Source organism: Dermochelys coriacea, chromosome 5 (genome assembly GCF_009764565.3).
Source record: "Dermochelys coriacea isolate rDerCor1 chromosome 5, rDerCor1.pri.v4, whole genome shotgun sequence".
Lineage (NCBI taxonomy): Eukaryota > Metazoa > Chordata > Testudines > Dermochelyidae > Dermochelys > Dermochelys coriacea.
The window spans coordinates 55,891,466-55,898,115 of record NC_050072.1 but is presented as its reverse complement, the minus strand read 5'-3'; the positions used below and the strand labels follow the sequence as shown (position 1 = coordinate 55,898,115).

General features: G+C 47.9%; 1 long non-coding RNA gene across 1 annotated transcript; it reads left to right on the top strand.

Moving 5' to 3' along the window:
- The first annotated feature begins 5,101 nt into the window (after positions 1 to 5,101).
- LOC122460389 lies at positions 5,102 to 5,954 on the top strand. Its single transcript, XR_006281665.1, has 2 exons — positions 5,102 to 5,148; positions 5,892 to 5,954. It is a non-coding gene; the product is annotated as an uncharacterized LOC122460389 (long non-coding RNA).
- The last annotated feature ends 696 nt before the right edge of the window (positions 5,955 to 6,650 follow it).

Here is a 6,650-nt window from a genome sequence, read left to right as displayed (position 1 = left end):
CTTGACTATGTCTAGTTGATTGTGTTGCCTCCATCCAATGGTGAGCTGGAGCCGGTTCACACCAGTTCACTAGAACTGGTTGTTAAATTTAGAAGCCCTTTTAGAACCAGTTGTTCCACGAGGGACAACTGGTTCTAAAAGGGCTTCTAAATTTAACCAGCCAAAAGTGGCATCTTAGGCACTGACTCCAACTGGCAGCTCCCCGCCCCACCCCGGCCCCAGCTAATCTCCACTCCGCCTCGGGCTCCTCCCCTGAACGCGCCGCCCTGCTCTGCTTCTCCGCACCCCCCCCCAGGCTTCCCGCAAATCAGTATTTGTGCAGGAAGCTGGGGTAGGCAGAGAAGCAGACCGTGGCTTCCCGCTCAGACCGAGGGAGGGGGAGGTGAGCTGGGAGGGGGGACACGAGGAGGGCCGCTTGCACTGTAACAGGTAACCCGGGGCGGGAGGGCCACGCAGGGGAACCGCTCCCTGCCCCAGCTCACCTCCACCACCCTAGGCCTGAGGGTAAAGCCGCGGCCTGCTTCTCAGTCTTCCCAGGCTTCCAGCCAAACAGCTGATTCACGGGAAACCGGGGGGAGGGGGCAGAGAAGCAGAGTGGGGTAGTGCGTTCAGCGGAGGAGGTGGAGCGGAGGTGAGGTGCTCTGGGGCTGGGTGCGGGGTGGGGAGCTGCCAGTGGGTGCTCTGCACCCACCAAATTTTCCCCGTGGGTGCTCCAGCCCCAGAGCACCCAGGGAGTTGGCCCTAAGGTGCCACTTTTGATGTGATCAGTGGGGGAGCGGCCAATCCCCCTGCTCCCCCCCCCAGCTATGTTCCCCTGTCCCTAGGAGCCAGAAGGACCTGCCAGATGCTTCCTGGGAGCTGCCCCAGGTAAGCACCTCCAGGACTCCCCACCTTGCCCCCCGGCAGGTCCCTCTGGCTCTTAGAGGTGGGGTGGGCACCGATTACGGTGGCCCATGAGACCCTCCTGCCCAGTTCTGGGGGCAGTCAGGGGACAGGAAAGAGGGTGAATGGGGCAGGGGTCCTGGAGGGAGCATCAAGGAACGCGGGGATTGGATGGGGCAGGAGTCCCGGGGGGCAGGGGTGGGCAACAACCCCCTTGTGGGGTGAGGAGGGAACCCATTAAGATTTTGGCAGCTCATCACTGCCTCCATCTGTTCCTATACTGATCTTGCAATTTATTGGGCCAGAATAATCTTAGATTATGTGTACACTAGCACTTTTGTCAGTATGATTTATGTCATGTAGGGGTGTGAAAAAAACACCTGCCTGAGCGACATAAGTTACACCGACAGAAGCGCCGGTGTAGACAGTGCTATGTCGGCAGGAGATGCTCTCCCACTGACAAAGCTATCTGTGCTCATTGGGGGTGGTTTAATTATGTCATTGGGAGAGCTCTCTGCTGCCAGCATAGAGCTACTACATAGGAGATCTTACAGTGGCACAGCTGCAGCGGTATAGCTGTGCTGCTGTAAACTCTCTCTAGTGTAGACATGGCCTAAGTAACTTAAGTCTGTCAGCAAATACAGTGCATAATTCTGCGGTCCTTTAGTCCAATGAGAGTTTTCCCGAGTAAGAATTACAGTAGTAGATTATGTATTGTTACCAGTGGCTCTGCTCCTAGAGTATATGATTGATACCCGTCTTGGTGCTGAGTAGTACAGATAGTCTTGCCCTAAAGTAGGTCTAACTTGGGATGTTACAAGGCAGCAATTGTCTCCGTTCCTAATAAAGCCTTAGAAGGTCTTCATTGTGGACATTCTAGTGATAAAATAAATCCCACACATTCAGCCTAAAGCCATATGCTGCGCTCATTCTGCATGTTAACTGGATTCATTCATGCAAACAGAGGACAATACTGCTCCTAAATAGAAGCTCGTCACGTCTGGTGGAAAAGAATAAGGAAACTGTTGATATCAATACTAGCTGGCAAGATGAAATATTAAAGAATTTGACTGAAAACAAGGGTTCCAGAGTATGTATTCTGCATGACTTCTAAGTACACATTAGAATTTCTTTTTGTACTTTTTTACAATCCCGCATTAATTTCTGGTCTTTGTGACCCAGGATGCCTGGGGCAGCCCTCACTGGAAATGCCAAAGTCAGGGCAGACTGCAAAGTGAGAGCAGATACTCCCAAGACTGGTGGGTAACACTGAAGTTAAACTCCCCAACCAGTCTCAAACTGTGCTTCCACACACTGGTTATCAAGAAGCAAAAAAGGAAATCACACAGCCCCCTTTATTGCATTCCAGTTCTCTGGTTCCCAATCAGCACCTAGGGCTAGTACTGTGAAGTTATTTTAAAACTCTGCTCACATATACAACATATTCTTCTGACCCCAAAAGGTCCGCCATGTTTCCAGGTCAGTATAGGTTTGGATCTTAAGCAAAATGCCATGCTGCCAGCCAATCATTTAGTGCCTAAAACTAAAGGTTTATTATAAAGAAAAAAGAACAAGAAGAGAGCTGTTAAATGGCAAACCAATCATAATACATACAAAGATTCAAAGTCCATGTGTCAGGTTTTTGGCAGTATTGATGAATTTGGTGGCTTGAAAGTCCCTCTGCAGCACATCCACAACTTGGATAGGTCATTCAGTCCTTTGTTCAGGGCTTCAGTTTGTAGCATAGTTCCTCTAGAGCAGTGTTTCCCAAACTTGGGATGCCGCTTGTTCAGGGAAACATCAGGTAGTCCCAGCTGGTTTGTTTACCTGCCGCGTCCACAGGTTCGGCTGATCGTGGCTCCCACTGGCCGCAGTTTGCTGCGCCCGGCCAATGGAGGCTGCGGGAAGCAGCGGCCAGTATGCTATTAGATATTTTTGCCTAATTTTTCTGCTACCTTTGATCTTGTGTAATTTATTTTAAGTTTCTTAGCATTTTACACCTCATTTGCAATAACTTTTCATGGGTGCAAATGAAAACTTGAGGTCCAAAACAATAGGTAATTGGGCTCATTTGTTTTCATTGAAGCATAAGGCCTGATTCTATATGCTGTAACTCTGCTTTTACAAGATGGAATTACACTAGCCTAAAATAGTTATAATATAATCAGATCCATATAGGCTGTCTACAAAGTCCAATCTTTGAAATATCTGGCAGGCAAATGAGTTTGCAAATTTTTAAAAAAAAATATTTTTCTCCCTTTGATGTATTCCTGGGCCTTACATCCTAAACTTTCAGGACTGTATCCTTCTCTCAGTGAAGTCAAGAGATTTTTTCCATTGACTTCAATGGGAGCATGTGTGGGCACTCAGGGCTGGTCTACACTAACCCTTTAAGTTGATCTAAGTAATGCTAGTTCAGTTATGTAACTGAAGTTGATGTAATTTAGGTCGACTTACAGTGGTATCTACACTGTGCTATGTCCACAGGAGATGATCTCCGTCAGCATAGCTTCCGCTTCTTAAGGAGTTGGTGTACAGACATCAATGGGAGAGCACTCTGCCATCAACTTAGTCCTGGATTACACCATGAGTTTAGGTCGAATTTAGCAGCATTAGATCGATTTTAACCCTGCACCCTCCACACGACAAAGCCATTTTTGTCTACTTAAAGGGCTCTTAAAATCTATTTCTGTACTCCTCCCTGACAAGGGAATTAGCATGGAAATTGACATCGCCAGGTTGAGTTTGGGATAGTGTGGATGCAATTCGATGGTATTGGCTTCCAGGAGCTATCCCAGAGTGCTCCATTGTGACCACTCTGGATAGCACTTTCAACTCAGATGCCCTAGCCAGGTACACAGGAAAAGCCCCGGGAACTTTTGAATTTCATTTCCTGTTTGGCCAGCGTCGAGGTTCCTTCCCCACTCTGAACTCTAGGGTACAGATGTGGGGACCTGCATGAAAACCTCCTAAGCTTACTTTCACCAGCTTAGGTTAAAACTTCCCCAAGGTACAAACTATTTTACCCTTTGCCCTTGGACTTTCCCAGTAACCAGTTAAACGTTTGGTGGTGGCAGTGGAAGAGTTGTTTGGAAATGTCTTTCCTCCCAAAATCCTCACCAAACCCTTGCATTCCCCTGCCTGGGGAAGGCTTGATAAAAATCCTCACCAATTTGCATAGGTGACCACAGACCCAAACCCTTGGAATTTAAGAACAATGAAAAAAGGATTCAATTTCTTACAAGAAGAATTTTAATATAAGAAAAGGTAAAAAGAATCACCTCTGTAAAATCAGGATGGTAAATACCTTACAGGGTAATTAGATTCAAAACATAGAGAATCCCTCTAGACAAAACCTTAAGTTACAAAAAGACACAAAGACAGGAATATCCATTCTATTCAGCACAGTTTATTTTCTCAGCCATTTAAAGAAATCATAATCTAACGCATATCTAGCTAGATTACTTACTAAATTCTAAGACTCCATTCCTATTCTGTCCCCGGCAAAAGCATCACCCAGACAGACACAGACCCTTTGTTTCTCCCCCTCTCTGGCTTTGAAAATATCTTGTCTCCTCATTGGTCATTGTGGTCAGGTGCCAGCGAGGTTATCCTAGCTTCTTAACCCTTTACAGGTGCAACGTTTTTTCCTCTGGCCAGGAGGGATTTTAAAGGTGTATACCCTTCCTTTATATTTGACAGCCAGCATGGCGAGCTCATCAGCACAGGTGACCATGCAGTTCCAGAATCGCAAAAGAGCTCCAGCATGGACCGAACGGGAGGTCCTGGATCTGATTCCTGTATGGGGAGACTAATCCATGCTCTCAGAACTCCGTTACAAAAGACGAAATGCCAAAATATTTGAAAAAATCTCCACGGGCATGATGGACAGAGGCTACAACAGGGACCCGCAGCAGTGCTGCATGAAAATTAAGGAGCTCAGGCAAGCCTACCAAAGAGGCAAACGGCCGCTCCAGGTCAGAGCCCCAGACATGCCGCTTCTATGATGAGCTGCATGCAATTATAGGGGGGCCCCTACAACTACCCCATCCCTGTCCGTGGACACCTGCAAAGGGTGAGTCTTATGCAACAGGGATGAGGATTTGGGGGACGAGGAAGAGGAGGAGGAGGAGGATGGCACAGAGCAGGCAGGAGGAGAAACCGTTCTCCCCGACAGCCAGGAACTGTTTATCACCTGGGAGCCAATAACCTCCCAACCCTCCCAAGAAGGACTCCCAGACCATGTAGCCAGAGAAGGCACCTCTGGTGAGTGTACCTTTGTAAATATAACATGTGGTTTAAAAACAAGTGTGTTTAATGATTAATTTGCCCTGAAGACTTGGGATGCATTCACGGCCAGTACAGCTACTGGAAAAGTCTGTTAACGTGTCTTCGGATGGAGCAGAAATCCTCCAGGGACATTTCCATGAAGCTTTCCTGGAGGTACTCCCAAAGCCTTTGCAAAAGGTTTCTGGGGAGGGCAGACTTATTCCATCCACTTTACCACACCAGGCCAGTAGCAAGTAGTGTGGAATCATTACATAACAAAGCATGGCAGCGTATGGTCCCTGTGTTTGCTGGCATTCAAGCCACATGCATTCTTTATCTCACTCTGTTATCCTCAGTACAGTGATCATCCCAGAGAATTGGGTGTGGGGGGGGGTTAGTTGGGTTTGTGCTGCATGTTAACCCGAAAACCGCAGCCCTTCCTTTTAAATGGCCAGTATGGGAAAAGAGGGCGCTGATGTTTGAAACCATTCCCACATATTATGAAGGCTGAAGAAGCCGAAAGACTGTGGCTTAGCATGGCTGCCTGCAAGCCAAATTCTGTTGCCCGGCCCTGCATGTGTGATCTCTCACACCAAACTGGCAGCCCTTCAATATAAGAGGCAAAATGTGACCTTGTACCAAAAGCACATGTGCTATGTAATCTTAATAGCTTGATTCACCATGAAAGAGTCTACCAATTGTTTTCTTAAATACTACTCTCCTTTTTTTTCCTTCCACAGCTGCAAATGGTTCAACACTCCCCCTATCGTCTCCATCCCAGAAGCTAGCGCAGATAAGAAGGTGAAAAAAATGCAGTCGCGATGAAATGTTCTTGGAGCTCATGCAGTTCTCCCATACTGAAAGAGCTCAGTAGAATGCATGGAGGCAAGCAATCTCAGAGTCCAGGAAAACAGAAAATGAACACAAGGACAGGAGGGACGAGCAAGATGAGAGGAGGCAGGATGCAATGCTGAGGCTACTGGGGGGATCAAAATGATATGCTCTGGCATCTGGTGGAGCTGCAGGAAAGGCAGCAGAAGCACAGACTGCTGCTGCAGCCCCTGTGTAACCGCCCACCCTGCTCCCCAAGTTCTATAGCCTCCTCACCCAGACGCCTAAGAATGTGGGCGGGGGACCTCCGGGCACCCAACCACTCCACCCCAAAGGACTGCCCAAGCAACAGAAGGCTGGTATTCAATAAGTTTTGAAGTGCAGTGTGGCCTTGTCCTTCCCTCCTCTCCCCCCCACCCATCACCCCATCCAGTGCTTCCCACATCCCCCACCCCTCTGGGGCTACCTTGGCAGTTATCCCCCTATTTTTGTGATGATTTAATAAAAAATGCATGATTTTGAAACAACAATGACTTTATTGCCTCTGCAAGAGGTGATCAAAGGGAGGAGGGTGGTTGGCTTACAGGGAAGTAGAGTGAACCAAGGGGGTGGGTTTTCATCAAGGAGAAACAAACAAATGTCACACTGAAGCCTGGCCAGTCATGAAA